Source organism: Embiotoca jacksoni, unplaced genomic scaffold (genome assembly GCF_022577435.1).
Source record: "Embiotoca jacksoni isolate LCO1_2020_lvr unplaced genomic scaffold, fEmbJac1.0.p SCAF_6, whole genome shotgun sequence".
NCBI lineage: Eukaryota > Metazoa > Chordata > Actinopteri > Embiotocidae > Embiotoca > Embiotoca jacksoni.
The window spans coordinates 514,277-535,339 of NW_027185414.1; the positions used below are offsets into that span (position 1 = coordinate 514,277).

Genomic DNA, 21,063 nt, shown 5'->3' on the forward strand with positions numbered 1-21,063 from the left:
TTATTTTACTGACCAGTGGACGAGAAAGGAGACACCATAGTTTGAACCCTGACCCTAAATCTAACCATGAAGTTTTCCTAAAACTAGTTATGGTGCTTACACCTAAGCAAACTACGATTATGTCATGACACCAATTCATTATCGTTACCATGGCGACAAATGTCACTGTTTAGTGTCCAATGGTCATATATATCGCTGACAACAGCCTTGTGCCCCTACTAGCCCATATTTTTGCGACAAATGTGTGATGATAACCACCTATTCACTAATCCTGACAACAGACAAACTGGGTGATGAAGATGACAAGTCAAGAAAAGAAAAATGCAAAGATAAGATCCAGTGCCGCCTCCTCTTTCTCCTTCAGACTCTCGTCATCAGCATTACCCCCCACTTGTTATGTTCCTGAGCTTGGCGCAAAGTTGTTCAGAGCAGGATGTTAAATATATAGCACAGGGAGAGAGAAGGAAAGGAAGAGAGATGGAAAAGGAGTAAAAGGAGGGGTGTGTGTGCATGTGTGTGTTGGATTATGTCTGTGCTGTTGCACTATTCCTTGATGTATGCACCATGTCAGGCAGTCATTGTCTCCTGGGTAAAGAATGATAGTTCAAATACCTAGCATCTCTCCCCTGGTGCTCCAAATGCTTGCCTTTGAAGTTTTTATAATCCATCTGTCATCTGTGAGCAGGGAGGGCACATGTTCTGTACCACTCAATTACCAAATTCTCTTTTTGCCAACTACAATGAAACAGGAAGCAAATAATATGGGCGACCCTGAAAAAAAAAAAAAAAAAAAAAAAAAAAAAAAAAAAAAAAGGGGGGGGGGGGGGACAAATAGAAAGAGGGAGGAATTGCTTGAAATCCTGCGTTCCTGACTTTCTCACGCACTTGATTGTGTCCCCTCGCTGCCTCTCATAACAGGAGAACAAAGCCTGTTTGTTGTGGGTGGAATGCTTAAAATGCTTCCTACTGTTACAATTATGAAGAATTTGATTGAATGTGTATTGTTTCAAGTGCTTAGTGATTTTGATCATTTTTTTAAGTGCCTTAGATTGTTATTCTGCTTCCCCACGAGAAATAATAACCAGTCACCTAATCAAATTCCATTTGATAAAAACATTTCATTTGTTATAAAGGCTGGTCAATGTTGTGAATGGCAAATGTGAGAAAAAAAAAATTGTTTTGATTCTACATTATTCATTACGGATGCTTAAAGATAGATTCTGAATGGCTTTTTGTCTGCAGCTGGATGGAGTATCTAATGAAGTTTGCCGCATTTCTTGGTGTTAAAATCGTCTTTAATTGGTGAACGCTTTGTTGTGCATCGCTTTAATGCCGCACTGAGGCAAGCAGAAAAACTTCAGATAACTGTCTGAAAAATAACAACAGCAGCAGTTGCAAATTATGGCTCTGAAACATATTTCATTTACATACGCCACAGGCCCCTTTTAAGGCGTCTACCTTTTAATTCTTTTTCATATTTAATACTCAATACAAAACAATAAAAGCCTCAGATCTCTTTGTCTGTATCCTCGTTTACATCGAAAATCCCCTCAGCCCTCCCCTCATCAGCCCCCATCCCAAAGCATCCTCACTGGGAAGAAGATGAAAAGATTGTTTTGAGAAACTCGAAAGGAAATTTGACATTCTTTGGTTGCTTCTGAAACTTCCAATATTCTGCCGTAATTGTTTCATACACGTTATATATCTTCATTTGGGGGGAATGGGGGAGATGAAGAACACGTCGGCTTCTTTCTTCCCGAATAAAAGGCAGCAGAACCCATCTGGTTGGGTGATCCACTGCTGGCCCTCTCGCGCTCATCGCTGAAATAATACTCTCTCTAATGACTCCCGCATATTCTGAAATCTCCCTTTTGAAATTGGTCTTGGCAGATTATTTGCAGGTACTTGAGTTGCATCTGTTTGCAATTTTGCAAATGTGGAAGACTTTAATGCTGGGCAAGGGCGGGTAGCAGAGAAGAGGCTATTTTAATCTCTGGTATAACACCGGCTGTCAGTGTGAATGGGCCTGGGCAGTGGTCTGCACTTTAAGCTAGAGATTGAGTTGTCTTTATCCTGGTGACAATACATTTATCTCTACTAATACTACAATTTTCCTGATCCATAATTTGTACCTGTTGGACTGGGGCTGGTTTTATTTGGTTGCAGATGGTGGCATGGTGGTAGTGTGAAGCAGGAGATCATGCAGTGCACTGAGAATACACAAATATTCAAATAAAGTATAGATTCATTGGATAAAGTCATAACAGAGATGGAAAGTTTATAACATATGAGAGTAGAACATAAGTAAAACTCTCTGGGTCTGTTTTCCTGCTTTTAGTCATACATGTTGATATTTACTGAAAAAAAAGGATACAAGTACTTTCTCCACCAGCACACATCAGTATCACACATTCAATTCAGTCACTTAATGTGTATATCACAAATAATTTCACTCAGAAATCCCACGATGCCCAGGAGTTTGTCAGTTATTTATATTGTCCAGTATAAAGTGCAGTGATTAGCGAAGCTAAACCAAAGCTGAAATGATTGTGACTTCAGTCCCTATTATTTCTACCATGTGGTGAGCAGCTGACCAGCTTAAGCCTCCCCCCTTTTTTCATCCCCCTCTCTCTCCCTCCCCTTTTTAAAACTGTAATAAGGTGCCCTATTGTCCTATGGCAGGGAGTACCAGAGCCACAGTCAAGCCCACCCGGCTAACTGTAATTGCATAGGTGGTTACAATTACATTAATTACATATTTCATCAACACTGTTTATCCAGCCGCACGGTAAATGAAGAGGCCAAACTTTTAACTCTGTCTTTTGTTTTTGCATTTCTGTTTTTTTTCCCCTTCCCACCCCAACCCCCTTTCTCTTCCCTGCTTTTTTTTGTGGTTGTTTTATTAGGAGCGAGGGGAGGGGAGGTGCCAGAGAAGGAATTATGCTGAAAGTGTATGCCTTGCAACTTTTCCCCTCCCTGTTGGAAATGTTTATTTGAACAGTAAGCTCATGATTTGAATATTTGTAATCCATGCTTAAATTTACAGGCCAGATGAACTTTTTGGCACAGAATGGCAACCATAAGTAGGATTTTGAGAAAAGCTTTACAAAATTTTAAGCCATGTGCAAGGCTTATATAATTTAGAAGGGGGAAATATGCACAAATAAAACAGGCTCTGTCTTATTTACTTTACACATGCAGAAAAAAATGGCATCATATGGCCTCTGACGTATATATATATATATATATATATATATATATATATATATATATACACATACACACACACACACACACACACACACACACACACACACACACACACAAGGTGTATCATCTTGTTGCTTGTTATCTAAAGATATCAAGCAGCTGTCTGTGAATACTTGAAGGAATAAAATAGTTCCATTGGCACAGACACCGCATGAGTTGTTCTCTTGTATCAGATGTATATGAGTGTACTTCATATTGACTTGTGCTGCAGGGAATGCCACCCCTCTTGTAGGCTGGGAGGTGGTTGTCAGAGTGACAAAGAAAGTAAGAGAGGTCACTGAGGCAGGCAGATGGAAAAGGAAGACTTTCTTAAATGATGCTAATCAGTCCAGAGGGGCCTGGCCCTCTCTCCTTCATCAGGCTGCTGTAATTCAGATGTGCTGAGAACCTGGAATTAAATGTGTCACTGCGAGGCGCGTATGTGTGTGCCCTTGTCCGTGTGCATGTGTGTCTACCAGCCACTGTTTGCCTTGCATCTACTTCGGTGTGTGTGTATGAGGGGTGTTCAGGGGTTAAGTAGAACCAAATTAGTCGATGGAAGAACTAACAGCAGCACTATCTTTCTGTATGGCTACTTCTTGGTGAATGTCAAGATGATTTAGCTGCTCTTCTGCTTGCCGTTTGTCTCTGAGCACTGGTCCTCCAATCACCGCGCTGAGCTGTCTGTTTTGTGGCTCTTAATGCAACAAATGAATATTACATCTACACAGGTCGACCTCACACAATGGCAAGAGGTTACAGTCTTAAATATGAGAATGATGAAGCCCAGAAATCCTGCAAGGTAACATCTGTGTGTCTGTAGTGTCTGCTGTGCCGAGGTACTGCACCGGACAACAACTTCTGCAGTTATTTGCTTGGTTGCGTTCTGAATTGTATTGGTCACTTTTAAAGACTTCTAAAAGGGACTCTTGACTTTTAAAATGCAATCTAAAGTTGTCAACTTTATGATTTATATTAGGACCAATCTGGAAAGGAAAAAGTAAAGTCAATATGAATTTACTTTTCAACACAATTTGTTGTTTACTATAAAAGGTTTTATATCCAGCCTTAAAACTGATGAGTGTGTCCTGTGAGCTGACATGTCAGTGTTGTCTTTCTTGCCTGTGAAGGGTGCATGTGGATACTCTTGTACACATATTGTGTGTGTGTGTGTGTGTGTGTGTGTGTGTGTGTGTGTGTGTGTGTGTGTGTGTGTGTGTGTGTGTGTGTGTGTGTGTGTGTGTTAAGAGGGATGTGGGAGTGGTGAGGGGGTGCAAGCTGTGTGTGCGCGCAGGGATGCCAGTTGGGCTAACAGCTGAATCATGGCTCAGCCGCTGCCCCTCGTAGTCCTTGGCAGTTAGCGGTGTGAAAAAGCCTTCTCTTTGAGGGCATTATATAGATTAATGTGCTGTGCCTCGGGCAGAGACACACACACACCTCGCCAGGGAGGGATCCTGACTGTGTGTGTGTGTTTCAGTGTGTGTGTGTATAGAAGAGAATCAGAGGACTTCACAGCATTGAATTGTTAAGTTTGTGTGTGCAAGCGTATGTATGTACATGTGTGTGCATACTTGTGATCGTGCGCACATGTGTGTGTGAAAGTGAGTAGGGACAATTTATTTTGGGGGGGGGTGTCACAAGAAACTCACGGAAGGTACTCTAAGTAAGCTGTGCGTGTGGCGGAGAGTGGGAGAGCCCAGAAGAGAGACAGAGGCTTCAGAGGCATTCATATTCACTTCGTGAATTTTTTAAATGATCTTTTGATATATGTTTTCAGATGTTTGCCTTTTTCGAAGTGGAGGAGTTGTTCCGAGATGATTTTACGTGTAACCTGGGTTTCTGATCTGACTGCAACTGCTCACATACAACACAGACAGACAGCTACATTTATTGCTTAATGCATCATTAAAGTATGAGTGTGTGCATGATAAATACATTGGAAATATAGATGACATTACTTTTTACCTAAATTTTAAGCATTCCAGAGTATTAAGCCTGCTATATTTTAAGTACCTAAATCTAAATCTGTTGAGGCTACTGGCCTGAGCACAAGGGTGTCTGGGGGGTCATTTAGGGACAGCTTTCTATCAAGGTATTTTTATGTGAATTAGAGCAGTTTTTATGAGGCCTGGGTGACCAGAAAGGGAGATCCTGTCGCCCAGCAACTCACTCTCTCGTTACCTACTGTCTATTCCCTACTGTTTTCCCTATTAGTTGAAGTTTTACGCAGCTTAGCCAAGTGTGAGCAGGGTGCAGCTGAACTGATGTATAGTATCACAACAAATATGCCTACACGTAAATGCCACAGCTGTTGGAAGCAAATGCAAATGGAAAGTACAACACTGTCCCAGCTGAAGTTAAAGTAAAAACCGGGTGTGTGTAAGGATACTTAAAACTTTGATGGTTCTCTTTCTCTGCTTCTTTTGCTCTTTTTATTTTCCTGATTGCTCATATCGTGTATGGTTCTCTTTTTTGCATTTTACACTTTTGCTGATAAATATGGGGGAAATATTTTTCTTCTCTGGAAATTAATACATTCCATTGAAAATTTTGGTCCAACTATAGTTCTGTGTATATGCTGGTACATGGGAGGGGGAATTTATTCATGGCACTAGGTGTTCTGAGATTATTTAGGTGAATGTTTATATATGTTTCAGTATGCATGTGTACTCATGTATATGTACTCATATGCTGTTCTCTCCAGCCAGTGGTCTAAATAACCTACTTTTGTCTTACAACGGCATCAAGACATGGAGGTGCACATATGCAGAAAGCTATTTGGAAAGGCCTCCTCGTAGCTGTCAGCTTTTATTATGCGCTGAGGTGTCATGTTTGTTAGGAAGCTGAGTGCAGATGGCAGAGTGGAAGAAATGGATCACTAATTTTAACAATGATTAATGAACAGAGATGGAAAATGAATTACATCGGACTATTGGAGGCAAGGAATATTTTCTCTGAAAATGTTAACTTCGGCTGCCAGGCAGCCGGCCGTGTTGTGGGAGTGTATTGAGGAGGGGGATGGAATATGTGTGCGTGGTGTGTGTGTGTGTGTGTGTGTGTGTGTGTGTGTGTGTGTGTGTGTGTGTGTGCCTGGATGTGCATACGTATGTAATTGCTTGTATGTGTGTATGTGCATGCTTGCGTGCATGCATGTGTGTGTGTATGTGTGTGTGTGTGTGTGTATGTGCACTAAGGTGCAATTTTTCTACCGCATCTTTTGTAGAATCAACACTTCACTGCTCTTGCCTATTACTTTACCGCTCGCCTGCTTAAACACTGCCAGCTTTATACACATTGTTTTTTCCCCCCTGTGTGTATTGCTCTACTAGTTAAGGTACACACTCTTTAATAAGGTAAACACAGGAAAGGTTAGACTGTCTTAAAATGTTAGCCATTTTCATTACTCTGCAGTACGCTTTATATCAGATCAGAGATATAGCAGATTCAATCAAGTGCCTTTTCTGTGGTATTTCACTGTGATAAAACGACCTGATTTTCTGTATTTTTTGCAAGCTACTCTTATGGCCATACACATCATTTTGATAATGAAAACAGCAATATGGTATGATTTACATTTTTTTTTTCAAATTTTCATAGCAAAACAGCCTCTGCACTGTACTCAGACAATCAACGTGATAGATTATGATTTTCTTTTAATTGACTGATTGACATTTCATCGATGACATTTTATCAGCATGTTCATATGAAAATAAGTGTGTTTATAATATCATTCAACAGTATAAAAAGAAGACGTGGCATTCCTCATTACTTGTGATCTGAGAAGAATTCCTTGTAGTATCTCCTCTCTTCATACCACTTTCTTCCTTGTATAAAACCCCCAACCCACCCCCACCCAATCACCCTGCCTGTAGTTATGTTTCTGTCAATGATTGTCTGGTGGGCGGTTGGTGCAACATGGTTTAATAGGTAGATGTGAACTATTTTCAATTTAATTAATCTCCTGAAGGAAAATGCGTAAAAGCAGAAAAGAGAGCAACTTCTAGCAACATTGTGTGTTTGTGTACAAGTGTATGGGTGTGCAAGGGAAACAGAGAAAAAGAGAGAAAGAGTAAGAGAGAGAGAGACAGCAACAGAGATCTCAGGTTACGGCAGCATATGCTAAGCACTCAGAAAACATACACAATGCCTTTGGTGAACAAGGTAGTCGGTATGCCCTTGGGAGCCAATTTAGATTGTGACTTACGGCAACATCGTGGCTTTGTGTGTGAGCATGTGTGTGTGTGTGTGTGTGTGTGTGTGTGTGTGTGTGTGTGTGTGTGTGTGTGTTCCTTGTATGAGTGTGAGTTTTACTCTTGACGCTCCATTGAAACAGTAGTGGTGAGTAAATCTGGGTGGCCTCCTGCAGACCCTCCACATCTGTGTTCCCCCACTATCCCACTGTTCCAGGACTGAGCCAGCTTCTCCATGCCTGACTGCCTATCCCCATTCAGAATAGCCCTGAGAGTCTGTTGGATCCTCTTTAGGACCTTCTTTGAGAGTCCAAATTTAGTAGTATTATTACAGCATTTCAATACTAGTGGATCACACAGGAGAGCGTTACCTACAAAACCTAACAAAAAAGATGACAGTATTGATCACACTGCGAGTGATAGGTGATCTTTGAAGTACAGAAACAACACAGCACTGAGCATGTAGCTCTAAAACTGAAGGTAAATATAAAAAAAGCAAGATCTCATTGATTACCATCTAAACAAACACTAACAGATTTAGGTAAATGTTTGAAATGTCACAAAAAAACAATTTAAATCTGGAGCAGTTTTGTCAGCTGCGTAAAAACTGATACATTATCTTAAAAAGAACAAAGCTCAGTCGAGCATAACAACTTTGCATAGTTCAGGAAATAGATCCCCTGGTAATTTTTCAATCATGACCCATATTAAAAGTCAGTTGCTTTTACCCTTGCTCTCTGTGAGAACTCAAATGCACAAATACCACTAAACCAGAGACAGGCTACTTTAAAAAGTAGTGGCAGTCCTTTACCGAATATTCAATATTTTAGCCTGATTATTTTTCTGGTGTTTAGAAGTGGCTGGATCAGAGACAAACCTCCACCGAGCCCCTCTTACTGTTTATTTGCATGTTGGAACATGGTTTGTTGGTTTTGGTTTGTTTGTTGCTTTTTTTCCGTGGCATTTTAATTGTTAAATGTTAAACCTATGCAACTTAGCATGTATCCCAGTTTAAGTCCCCCATTTTCAAATGGATAACACAATGTCAAATCATAAGGTATAATAAGAAGAAGATGAAAAATGTAAAGATTGATAAACACATGCAATTACAGTTCATAAATTCGTTATGTTATTCATGAATGTGTAAATGACATCACATCTTCACAGGAAGTCCTGAGGAAAAATAAAGCTGTGCGGGGTTTTGTGAGGAGGGGAATCAGCAGACAGCTTTTTTATGGGTATTTCTCTTCTGTCGCCAGTGTTGCAAACTTGTCAAGCTTCAAATGCGGGTGACTGTGAATTTCCTGGTGTGTGTGCTTTGTTTACAGGCCTTTGTCGTCCCACCTTCTGTGAAGCTGTCGGCGCTCTTCCTGACATCCGGCATTTGTTGGAGAAGCGGCAGTCTCACAGGTACGATCACACCGATTGATCATCGGAAAGGGGAGGATATTAAAGGTGTCTGTCACATTTACAGACCTGTGCACTTATGTTTTGTTTTCATTTAAATCTTTATCTGGGGAAAGTCAATTAAGTATGCACTTTACAGACAGTGCCATACTTCTGAGTCACACTACCGAGACATTCATACCTGGGAATTTCACATTAGCACATTTGTTGGAGAGACCACGGCTCATTCTGTGAATAATACACTCCGTTCTATAATTTGATATACTCAAACATCACCTTTGTTTTTTTCAGACAGATCATTTGAATAGCCAAGCTTTGAGCCATAAACCTATCAGACTTCCATCACAAAAATAAGTGGATGCAGGGCTGGCCCGAACCTTTAAGGTGGCTCAAGCAGAATTTGATTGAGGGCCCCCCAACATCTCCAAAACTATTGACTATCATAAATGCTTGATCATTGGCAAACCTTCGAAAAAGGTAACACACCCATTATGATTTTTATTAATCGTAGCTGTGTCGCTTACATCGTTACCAACGTCAGCCTGGCATGTTCTTACCCTTCTGTGGGTTTAATCCGAAGCTTAAAACACACAAGCGTCACAGTGCCATGGCGCATCAAGTGTTGCGCATCAACACCCGCACCCAGCACCAATAGGAGGCGGCGTGCAGCAACATGTGAAAGTAACACACAGCGCGGAACAACACAATATGATGGATAAGTTTCCCATTGTCCTGATAATAAATGCATTGTGGGTCGTACAGCTCGGGATATTTCTCGACCTCGTTAACTCTTCTCCCCTCGTCCACTGTGAGACTACAACAGAGAGAGGTGAGGAAGTCGAGCTGCAACAGGAGCAGAGTAAAAGATAAACGGGAGCTGGGAGGTACAAAAAGCCTTTTCTTTGGGGTAAAAAACTAATTATTCATGCGCAGCAACACTGGAATTCGGAAAGTGGCGTAAAGTGTCGCTGGGCGGCTTGTTCAGAAAAAAAAACGTGTATTAGGAGCGGCTGTTTTGATGCGCACCTTGCAGCGCCTGTGTGTTTTGGCCTTAAAAGGTGTCAAACTAACAACAATAGTCTGGTTTTAATTGCCGCTTTAATACTCAAAGAGATTCAGTACTACGTTGCATAATTAAAATGGTGTACTAAAAAAAAATCCCCAAAATGAATCATCAGACAAGGGATTTACTGTAAAGAAGTTAACCCTTTACTTTTTGGGTTTGAAAAAATTGCAATGTACAAAAGTACAGAACAACAATCAACCACACTTAGAAGCAACTTCGAAAAACATGCCTCCCTCAGCAAAGCTTCTTACACAAGAATAAAGGCAAATGTAAAAAACAGAGGGTATTGAATTTAATACCTAATAATGACATAAAATTAACAGTGGAACCTGTAATAATAAAACAAGGGTCTAAGACTAAAATATAAATGTTAACAATTAATTTTGAAAACTACATACACACGTGCAAAAGGTTCAGAAAAAAAAAAAATACAAAGCGCTTTAAGTCAGAAATTGCCTCATTCGATCTTTTTCCTTATCTAAACATTTTTAATATTCCACTTTCTCTTGAGTTTCTGGTTTCTGTTCAGTCGTTTATGACATCACTGTAAGAGATCTGACGGCCAACTTTATTGTTGATACTAATTACTGCAAGTACAGTCAGTCTTTTTTTTTTTGCCGTGGAATATTTCCAGTAGTTCTTGATTAATTTAAGTTCAGAAAAGCTCCACTCTGCAGACAATCTGTAGAGCTGCCCAAAGATGTGGGTACACCTCACAGATGTCATTTTAAGCAAGGTAAGTGAGAAGCTTAGATGTGGTAATCTTTTCTGCAAAGGAAGTTCTGGAGGCCTGCAGCACCTCCACTGGTACCCATTTGGTTAGCTGCAAGGTCAAGATCAGCTGGAGTCCACCATTCACCAGAAGCTAACCTATCTCAGGAGTTGCTGGCTCCTCATTTTTTGAACCACCCTCCCAGCCAGAGCAAAAAAGCTTGCTTTCTCAGCTTCTTCTGAAAGCTCCATCATGGCTTTGTGTAATTTCTCACCCTTGGTCCCTATGTTGTTGAGCTTCCTACGAGTCCTCTCTTGCCGAACTCCACTGCGCAAAGCCTCGTGCTTCATCCTGCCTCCCTGCACTCAGTGACCATCTCTGCATACTTTGCTATCTTGTTTTTGTGGGCTGCCTCCATCCCCTCTTCCCTTGGCATTGTTAGCTCAACCAGCAGCAGAGACTTTTCAGTCGCACCCCACGGCACCAAGTGTGGTTGCAGTGTGGTGCTGCAGATTTCTCCTGGAAATGGAGCTGGTTGCCTAGGTCTACCTCCATTCTCCACTCCACCCTTGGCAGCAGCGTGGGTGCTTGTCTCATGCAGGTGTCGTCTGCAGATTCCGCTTTCCTGAGGAGGTGGATTCAGTGCTAGCTCCCTCTTTCCACCACTTTTTCAAGTTAAGAAAGCAAAGTGCCTTATTGTGGGCCTCAACCTCTTCTCCGCCATGAATTCTCCAATGTTCATTTGTTCACAAATCTCTTTTGCTGAGACCTGTAGGTCCTTAAAACCAGTTGTCCTATATCTGATTTGTTGAATTATTGAGTTTCTCTTTATAATATTTGAAAGCTCTGTTGTGAGTACCTTACTATGTTAAGAACCCTGAGGTGCCTCATGTTGTAATTCGGTGTGATACAAATACAATTTAATTGAATAGAATTGAAAACTAGTCAGGTTTCAAACCGCAAAACCTCTGAAACCTCAGTTTATAACAAACTTCATATGGTCATGTGCTTCAGGTACAGAACAGCACAAAGTATAGACGGACAGTGCAGGGAGATACTATAACTTACAGATGTTTGGTGACAGCGGAATAAGATTTTACTACCTATGTTATTGCCAACCCATTAACAGAGGCATAGGTAGAGAACAAAAATGTACACACAGCTTTTCATTGAAAGACTAAAACCACCGTAATGTCAAACCATTTTGGTTGGGAAGTTTACAGTTGTCTTTTAGTACCCCTAGGGTGAGGCAGTGGGCACAAGCACTGGGTGTCATCCCTCAGCAGGCCTCCTGTAGGTTGGCCAATCAGCAGAAAGCGGCCATTCATAGAGTAAGGCCTTAAAGACACACAAGGTCAAATGGCTTGTTTCCCATGGAGGATGACCTAGGGGGCTGTATAAAGGACCAGTATAAGATATATAAGTATTTGTTTTCGAACTGTAGAAAACTACTTTAGTGGAGTCCCAGATTAATAATAATAATAAAAAAAAGGTTTTTTTTTTTTTTTTTTTTTTTTTTTGTTTTTTTTAATTGTTGAAAGCAGACGTACGTCAAGGACACAACTAGACCAGATCTGTGCAAATATATTCCACTTTGGAGGTTTTTGAAAGTAACATTAAAGATAGACAAGGCCACAAGTGCTAAGCTAAGCTAAGCTAAGCTAAACATTTCTTGGGTCAATCTCTCCTGACAACACAGAGTTAATTACCAATTTGCTGCTCCAGTTCTTGTCTTTTCACTTCCTGGATAATGCTAATCACCTTGAGTATTAGCATGCACACCGGACAGAGCTATGCAACACAAAATAAGTTTGGCATCAGTCGCTTCATTACATATTGACACACACGTACACCCATGGTCTGTGAAAAAGCCACAATGCCGTCAATTCATCTCTACGTAACTCAAGGAGACAATTAGCAAACAGAGGTGACAAGTAAACAGGTGCAAGCCATTACTCCTGGACCTGGATAAGTGTGGCCACCCCATGTCTCATGGTGACGGGCTGTTATAGTGCAGTGCATGTGTGTCTGTGCGTATCAGTGATGGGAGATCCTTTGACAGGGGATATGTCTGCTTTGTGAGGTTTAGGATACTTCATCCTGCCTGGTTGTCTGTCATCAGCATGTCATCATCATCATCATCATCATCATTACACATCGTCAAATACAAGAAATAAGACTTTCTCTCTTTTTTGGCGACCTCCTCACACACCTCTCATTCTTCTTTGCTCGCCCTAAATCTATACATGTCTCTATCCCTGCTCTTCCTTCGCTCCTCTCTCCAATAAATACTTCTCACTTAATTCTTAAAATACCATCGTCCGGTGAGTTGGCATCCTGAGAAACAGAGAAAGAGATGAGGGGGTCAGGCCGGTTTGTAATAATTGATTGCTTGTAAAGTGCTAATCAATGAAAACCTTTTCTCCTGAAGCTGGGAAATTCATGTTCTAACATTTATCATAAGACTCAGATGAATAGCAGGTTTTAACATATAAGGAACCTGTCCTCTGCTTTTCCAAGCTACACCAAATTATCACCCTGCATTCAGCTTACTAAAGTGAAAAATGAATGACATATTTAGCTGCAAATGTAACATCATTTTCTTTTTTTTATCATATCAGATTCCATGGCTTAATAACAATATGATGCGCCATTTCTTCAGTCAAACTATGCCTTAGTAATGGTCTGTTGTTTCGGAACACACTTTGCCAGCTGTAGTTTTATTAATCGAATATAGTATGGGTGAGTCATATCGTTTTGGCTTGTGTCATATTGGAGGTATGTGCCACAGATTTCCCTCATATTGGAAGCAGAGCTAACACATGCTACCCATGACGTATTCTCACACCATTTCTCACACAAAGCACTCACACACAAACTTGCAGATGCTTACACACACAGATGACTTATACAGAGAGAGATGCATAAACAGACCTGAACACACATACACACCCAGCAGAACATTTACAGACAGATACACATACCAAACCCGCTGATGACAAAACATGGAAACATGTTTATCGAGAGCCCTGATGTAAGTACTGCACCTTGGTACAAATTTGAGGCACTTCTGTGGTACTTGAGTATTTTCACTTTTTATACAAATTCATATTTCTGCTCAGCTACATTTAGAAGTAAATTCTGTATTCTGTATTTACATGCAAAACACATTATCAGCTTTTAAAAGTGATGCATCTTCATACAATTCAATTAGTTCATGATTACTAAAATAACTCTATATCGACCAACTACAGTATCAAAATGTTGCACTGACTGGTCATCCTGCTGCATAATGTATAGTTTTCATACTTTAATAGATCTATATATGAATGGAGGACTCTTACTTGTACCTGAGTAAAATGTTTGTGGTTTAAATTTTGCGTGAAGAAACCAAGGAAATAAGTACATTATCATGTTTTTGAGCACTCCAGGAATGATTAACTGTAATAGACTGCTTTACCCACACAGCCAATGCCTGGTGTCCTTTTGTTTGTCATCATTTTTTACATTTCCCAGAATGCCCCCAGAGAAGGGGTATGACCTTTTATTGCGCCATACACATAAAAAATAGTACCTAGCTATATTGTGACCATTGAGTGTTTTACTCGTCTCATAACAGCTGAAATGCATTTTGGACTATTTAAGTAACTGACCACGAAAAAAACAAATGTAACTTTCTCTAAAATGTATTACTTTAGTTATGATGAATTGAGAATTTTTTTTTTTTTTTAATTTTTTTTATATATATTCTTATTCTGAGCAACCCTAAAATCTGACATTGGTTTGACTACTACTGGAAAAATTAACCTGATGTCAGAAACAACAAAATGTCTGTTTCATGGTGATCTTTTATCATTGGGAAAACAGAAAAAGAATGACATAAGGTGTCAGGGTAGTGGGTGGAGACAGGTCAATATTGCCACAGTTTCCTCTTCAATGTTGTTGGGTTAAAATTGTCACTGCTGTGTGGTACTCTACCCTGCTGGTATAAATAAGACTTGATTGGCATCACAGCAGAAAAAAAAATATCTCTCTCACTCTGTCTCTCTTTTTATCTCTCTTTCTCTCTCTCTGACAGCCTTCATTTGCTGGAGGAGTGGCAGACTTAGTGGGAGTTAATGATTATAATTATTTAGCTTTTTTTACATTGTGGGATAATTATTTAAGAGGTTTGTGTAGTCATTGTTGTAATCAGTAAAGAGAGATTACAGAAATTCCGCATGCCAACAGATGGCACTTGGCTGTTGTTGTTGCTTCATATTAAACCCAGTACAGCACACTTGGTACCAGCCAGGCTAGAGTGAGGGGACAATCAGACAGGGGCCAAATTATAAAACAATTTGTTCTTCATCATAAATCCATTTCTCATATCACTTCATTTTCATGAAAAAAATGAGGAATCAACAGTAGTGAGCATTGTATGGGTGTTCAAACCCAATCCAGCTATCCAACAAACATCATCTTCCCCAAGTGTTGGGCTTTCGTAGTGTTGTTGGAGTTGTTGGAGGATTTAAAAAGAACATTTCCACACAGCAAACAGTATTTGATCAGACAAGCCCCAACCGTATGAATTTATCCATTGGCACCTCAGCGTAGTGCTATTGTCATTCATGTGTAAACCTTATTCACAGAGGTCAGTGTTCGTTAACCTTATGTGCTGGTTCTGCTACTTTGTGGACTTTGAGTCACTTGTGTTTATCCCCAGTTGCACATTTTTTCTATACATGTGTCTTTACTTATTTCTTGACCAGCGACAAAGAAACAGATAAATACAAAGTGAGGTGAGGGCACTTCACAGGGTCGGGGAGAAGGAGGAACACCAAGGCTTTTGGCCTACATTCCTGACTAATTGTATAATTGGAAAAGCTCTCCAAATGAGCAAGCAAGCCACCCTTCACCCCCCCCCCCTCCCCACTCACTTAACACCCCCCCCCCCCACACACACACACACACACCACCACCACCACCACCACACACACACACACACACACACACACACACACACACACACACACACACACACACACGCATATGCCCTTCAAAGCAAAACACAAAAGAGCATTTTGGGAATAATAATTTCAAAAAGCGTCTATTATTAATCCCACACACTAGCATCCCTGGCAGCAGCAGCTAGGCTGGTTAGTAGAGACCCCCACCCCTTTCAACCACACACACACACACACACACACACACACACACACACACACACACACACATGTGCATGCACACACACATACACGTATAGACTTCTTATACAGTTTGTTTCTCTTGAAATATTTGATTCTAATAAAGGACAAAAGCTTCACACAAAAAGGTTTTACGTCACTAAGGGACTGCTACCGTGATTGCAGTAATTATTATATCAATTCCATAAAGTTGGAGGCTTTTGAGAAAGATTAAAATATGAATGGTCAAAATCAAAGCAGGTGAGATATCCTCTGTGTCTTGCATGGTCAAGCGCCAACAACCACAATCCTGCACTTTCCACAACAAAATGTAATAGCATTTTATATTAGATCCTCCCTGCAAACACACATTTTTAAAGTCTAAACTGAGACAACCCTGTTCACATCAGCATGACATAACCTGGGTCATTATTTTCATTATTTTCAGACTTTGAAAAGCTCCTCAGGAGCAACAGAAGGGATTGTAGCTGTCTATACAGACTGAACCTCATGAAGAGTTCCTTAAACAGTTCGATTACTTTTTTTTTTGTGAACATTCTTTTCTTTTGAGTTTTTTGTGATAAAATAAGCTATTTATTGCAGAGTAAAGGATGATCTACCTGTGTGCTTTGTTAGCACTCATATTTTACTGTTACTACTTGAGCTCATGGTCAAATTGGATTTCCTGATTTATGACCCTTTCCATGTGCCGTTCATTACCACAGCCAGTGAGGTACGGGGGAAAAGATGATTTCTGAGGTCGACAGCAGTGTCTAACGGGATTGTGGGGTGCTGTTAAAATGAAGCCGTTAATTAATGCTATTGATCAGCAAAAAATAAAGGCAAATGTGATTTGCATACAGCCTGGGTGATCAATGCATTAACCGATTTTTCTCTCCCCCCCTCTGAAATCAGATTTCCTGAGTTTTCAAAGTGAGAGAGAGGGAGTTCAGACTAATGTGGATCGATTGGTCCTCTCTCAGACAAGAATACAAAGCATTTTATTAGCTGGTGAAGGGTGAAACATACCAGGACAGAAGACACAGTTTGAAGTTGGATTATATATTTACAGTACGTATGTCTCACTGCAACAAGAAGGCAGGGAATTGCCTTCGTCTGTTTTGATTTATTCGTTTGTTACTCACATCGTCACCCCCCTTCCCCACATGCCCCCAAACATATAGTGTACAAACATGGTAATAAGGTGATATTTCTGCAAGGCCAAACAAAAACTGGCAACAATGTAAAAATAAAATAATGAAAAAACATCAATGACAATAACTGGGCATGAAAAAAACAGAAGAGGTGTTAAAAAAGCAATATGTTGGTTTTTTTCCCCTCCTTTCTGTCTTGCTTTGTCAAGAGCAGCTTATTATAGCGTATTGATTTATAAAGCTTTAAATGTGATCCTCCATGTCCAAGTCAAGGGCAGAGAGTGAAAGAGGAAGAGTGAGAAGAAGAGAGAGAGGGAGAGAAAAAGAAAGATGGAGGGAGAACGAAAGGAAGACGAAGGCAAAGGGAAAAAGGCGTCTGGAGACGGATAGAGATTGAAAGAGAGTGCCCACGACGTGGGGAAGTGGCAGCAAGGCATTTTCAGAGCTGCTCTAGAATACAAAAGGGTAATTGTTTTAGCCCAGATGTTGCTTTCGCACAACAAGCAGGATACAATGTTCCTACTGAGCTGATGAGCCCAATCAGTGAAATGATTAAAAATTGATTTTGTCCCTGTAATTACAGTATGTAAACTACTTAGCCGGGATTGCAAAGGAAGTGATTTTCTAATTACGTATATACTCTGGTGTCTAATGATTGGTTTTTTGAAGTAATGAAGAGAGGGTCCTAACGACTCCACTGTGTTCTGTTGTTGAAGGGAGCAGGCAAAAGAAGGGATGTGTGTGTACAGTTTGTGTGCATGTGTGTGTTTATATGCATGCGTGAGTATCTTTGTATGCGTGTTTGTGTGTGTGTGTGTGTGTGTGTGTGTGTGTGTGTGTGTGTGTGTGTGTGTGTGTGTGTGTGTGTGTGTGTATCAGGGGTGGGGGGGGTTGATGACAGAGCATCGTTAGGGCAAGACAGCAGGCTTGGATACAAAAGGGGGATGAAAATTGAATTTTTGCCAGCCAGTGCTCGCATGATAACACGGGGGCCCGTTTGCATGGGATCTGGAAGCTAAATGGAGGCTGTGACTTCTCATGGGGGTCGCCAGGCCCTGACCAGCCCTGGCAATCTGGACCCTGCAATTAAAACCTCATGGGGTTGGGGATTGAGGACATCACACAAGCACAGGAGAATTAACAGCCATGCAGGCCAAAAGCACATAGAAATAAGCATATAGTTCTTCTCTGTGTATCTATATCAACAAGCTTCATTCAGACAAGCATGCAACGTTAACTAGAATATAACTATTTGGGATTTGACCACCTCTAAAATAAACTTTTGCACTTTTATTTGCCCTTCATAGCCATAGGCCTCATTGTCCTGAGGTCATACAACTTGTTTTTCAGTTCAAACAACAACAAACAAAAAACTGCATTACTTTCACTATAACAAATACTTACGATAAAACATATTGTGCTATCTATCACAACTTTGAGTGAAATATGGACATTTTTTGGTAGCCTGACTGGTAAGGTTTAATGAGAAAAGAAAGCATTTAAACGTAATGTCTGAACTCATTAAAGAACAACAATAACGGTATTTATATGTTCACAATCTGTCAAACAATATCATTCTTTGACCGGAATGTAACATCAACCTCGGGCCATCTTCCTCATCGTTGAAATGTTTTGGGCCAGTTTCCGCCTCACCAGTTTCATGATCAAAGAGCATGTGCAGTATATCATTTGGTCATGATGCTGGCGAGCATCATAACTGCGAGCAAGGCCTCAGAGAAGCTTTTTGTACCAGAGCTGCGACAAACAATCTTGTGGTTGTTTGTGAGAATTGCCAACAGGTGTGGTTCCTGTGGGGGAAAGAATCTATTTGGGAAAGGTACCCATCGGGGGTTGCCATGGAAGCCAAGAGAGCGAGTGAGATGTGTGTGTGTGTGTGTGTGTGTGTGTGTGTGTGTGTGTGTGTGTATGTGTGTGTGTGTGTGTGTGTGTGTGTGTGTGTGTGTGTGTGTGTGTGTGTTTGTGTGTGTGTATATGAAATGTTCTTATCTGATGAACTCTAATTGTAGTCTCACCCATTCATAACTAGTTACAGGTTATTTTTTGTGGGAAAACCAGAGCTGTACAAAAATGAAATAAAACACCCCAAGTCGAATGAAAATGTATTTTAATTTAATTTAACTTATTTTGTGTGTTCAGATTCATGGAATTTGATGACAATCAGATTAAATGAACTACATTTTTCAGAAAGAAAACAAGAGGAAGGTTAATGGAAAAGTGCACTCATGGCTCCACTTAAATCATTGTTAATCTGATGCAGATTCAGTTTTAGTTTTAGTATCTTGACACAATTTTTTATTGTAGTGTTAGTCATTTTTTTTTCTTTTTTTGGTCTTGAGTAAGTAAATCAAAAATACATTTAGTCTCATTTTGGTCAGTGACGATTCAAGCATTCCTAATATTTATATTTTCTGGACATTTTGAGGTAACAGCTGTTCCCATCTTTGTATATGGATACCAAGGTTACATTTGTTACTCTTCTCTACAGCAGGGTTAGTGTCCAAAATCAAAACTGTGTACATTTTCAGAAAACAATCATAAGAGCAACTAAAACATTTTTCTTCTTACACATACAAAATTAAGTCCTAATGAAATAGTTTTGATACTTTAGTAAATATGCTTATTTGCTGAGAATTAGATGAAAAATCAGTACCAAGCTCCAGTCTGCACTCTTAAAGGATAATTCCGATTTATTTCAACTTGGCGCATTTCTCATTAATGTGACTATTGTGGACCTATGGGTCATGCTAACGTTGCACTTAGTTGTAGAGATTTATCATAAGATCTAACTGGAGATTTTATTTGCTTCCAGTTCTCTTTGCAGTTGTTGTGGACAACTATTTGGCTCCAGCGTTACACTGTATGTAGCATGCAGACATTACTGTAGAATCAACAGTCTGGTTTAGTTCATGCCAAGAAGATACATTTATTTCCTAAAATGTTGAACTTTAAGTTCTGTATTGAAGTCCTGGCTTCAAATCATATCATACGTAAGTTAAACTGACTGACATGCGAAAGCAAAAATACTTAGAAATATGCAAAGTGTACATATGGCATCAAGGCTCATTAAAGAGAGATTCAGATTTATGTAACCCCGAATCAGAAACCCAAATAGGGGTGGTTGTTTCCTTATTTGGGATGGCATCTGGTTGAATCCTCACTCAGTTCTGCCAAACTATACATGCAATAACAACCTCACATTGCTTTCTGTGTAAACAAGTCGAAGAACCCAAAATCAATGTGACGACAGTTGGTTATTCTGTGCATACACAACAGTACAGTGAAGTTTAAAAAAAAATATGAAAAACATGACATTTTTAACATGTTTGTGACTCTAAATTTGGTTCAGTATCACTTGGTCTAATTTTGAGATTTTGATAAAAGCACCCCAATAATTGCTTTTCTTTTGAAAGGCAATTATTGGAGTCCTATTTGATCTTTGAAGTTAATTGCATTTTCTTTCTTAAATTTCTACAGGCGTCTCCCAAAGCAGTACTTAAAAGTGAGTGCATGTGCATGCCATTAAGAGCTTCTTACCACCGTCTGTCTGTGTGCAGAAGATGATGCTGAATTTGTTTTAATCTAACTTTGCATATGTGACAGTCTGTAAGTCATGCTACATATTACAAATGCATACATCATGACACATAGGTATTGTGAAACAAAAAATTAATGTTTCAATTGGAATTATAGAATATTGAAATGCAGCCTAATGTGCAGTATACAGCTTGCTGTCCTTTACTATAAGGTTCGCGTGACTGGGTGGTTTTAATAGAAAGTACACAGTAATTTCTTTGTTTCTGCCTGAGGATTTGTATGCAAATCACGTTTGCCTTTATTTATTACCTTTAAGCTTGTTTAAAACATAAACTGAAGCAGTGGCAGGTTCTATAAATTTCATGAACATGTAGGTCATATTGTGAATACCATTCAGCCATAATTTCTATATCAAAGCTCTGCAGTTTCAGGAGCTTTATAAGATGATCTTAACCTCCTACGAGTGGGTAGGAGATACTCAGTGATCACTTCTAAGAGTGTCTTCAATTACGATGCTTTTGGGAAACACCTCTTAAGATTAAGAAGGTTTGTAAGATGAAGTTTA

General features: G+C 39.9%; 1 protein-coding gene across 7 annotated transcripts in view; it reads left to right on the forward strand.

The window, feature by feature from the left end:
• The window catches only part of znf536 (zinc finger protein 536), a 197,828-nt gene that overhangs the window by 15,435 nt on the left and 161,330 nt on the right, over positions 1-21,063 (forward strand). For 5 of the 7 annotated variants that reach the window (XM_069173407.1, XM_069173412.1, XM_069173413.1 and 2 more), the window contains exon 2: positions 8,768-8,849. The gene's annotated coding sequence lies outside the window, so the exon portion shown is untranslated. Of the gene's footprint in view, positions 1-2,906; positions 3,001-8,767; positions 8,850-21,063 lie in introns of all 7 variants that reach the window. The other 2 variants (XM_069173410.1, XM_069173411.1) reach the window with 1 other exon arrangement.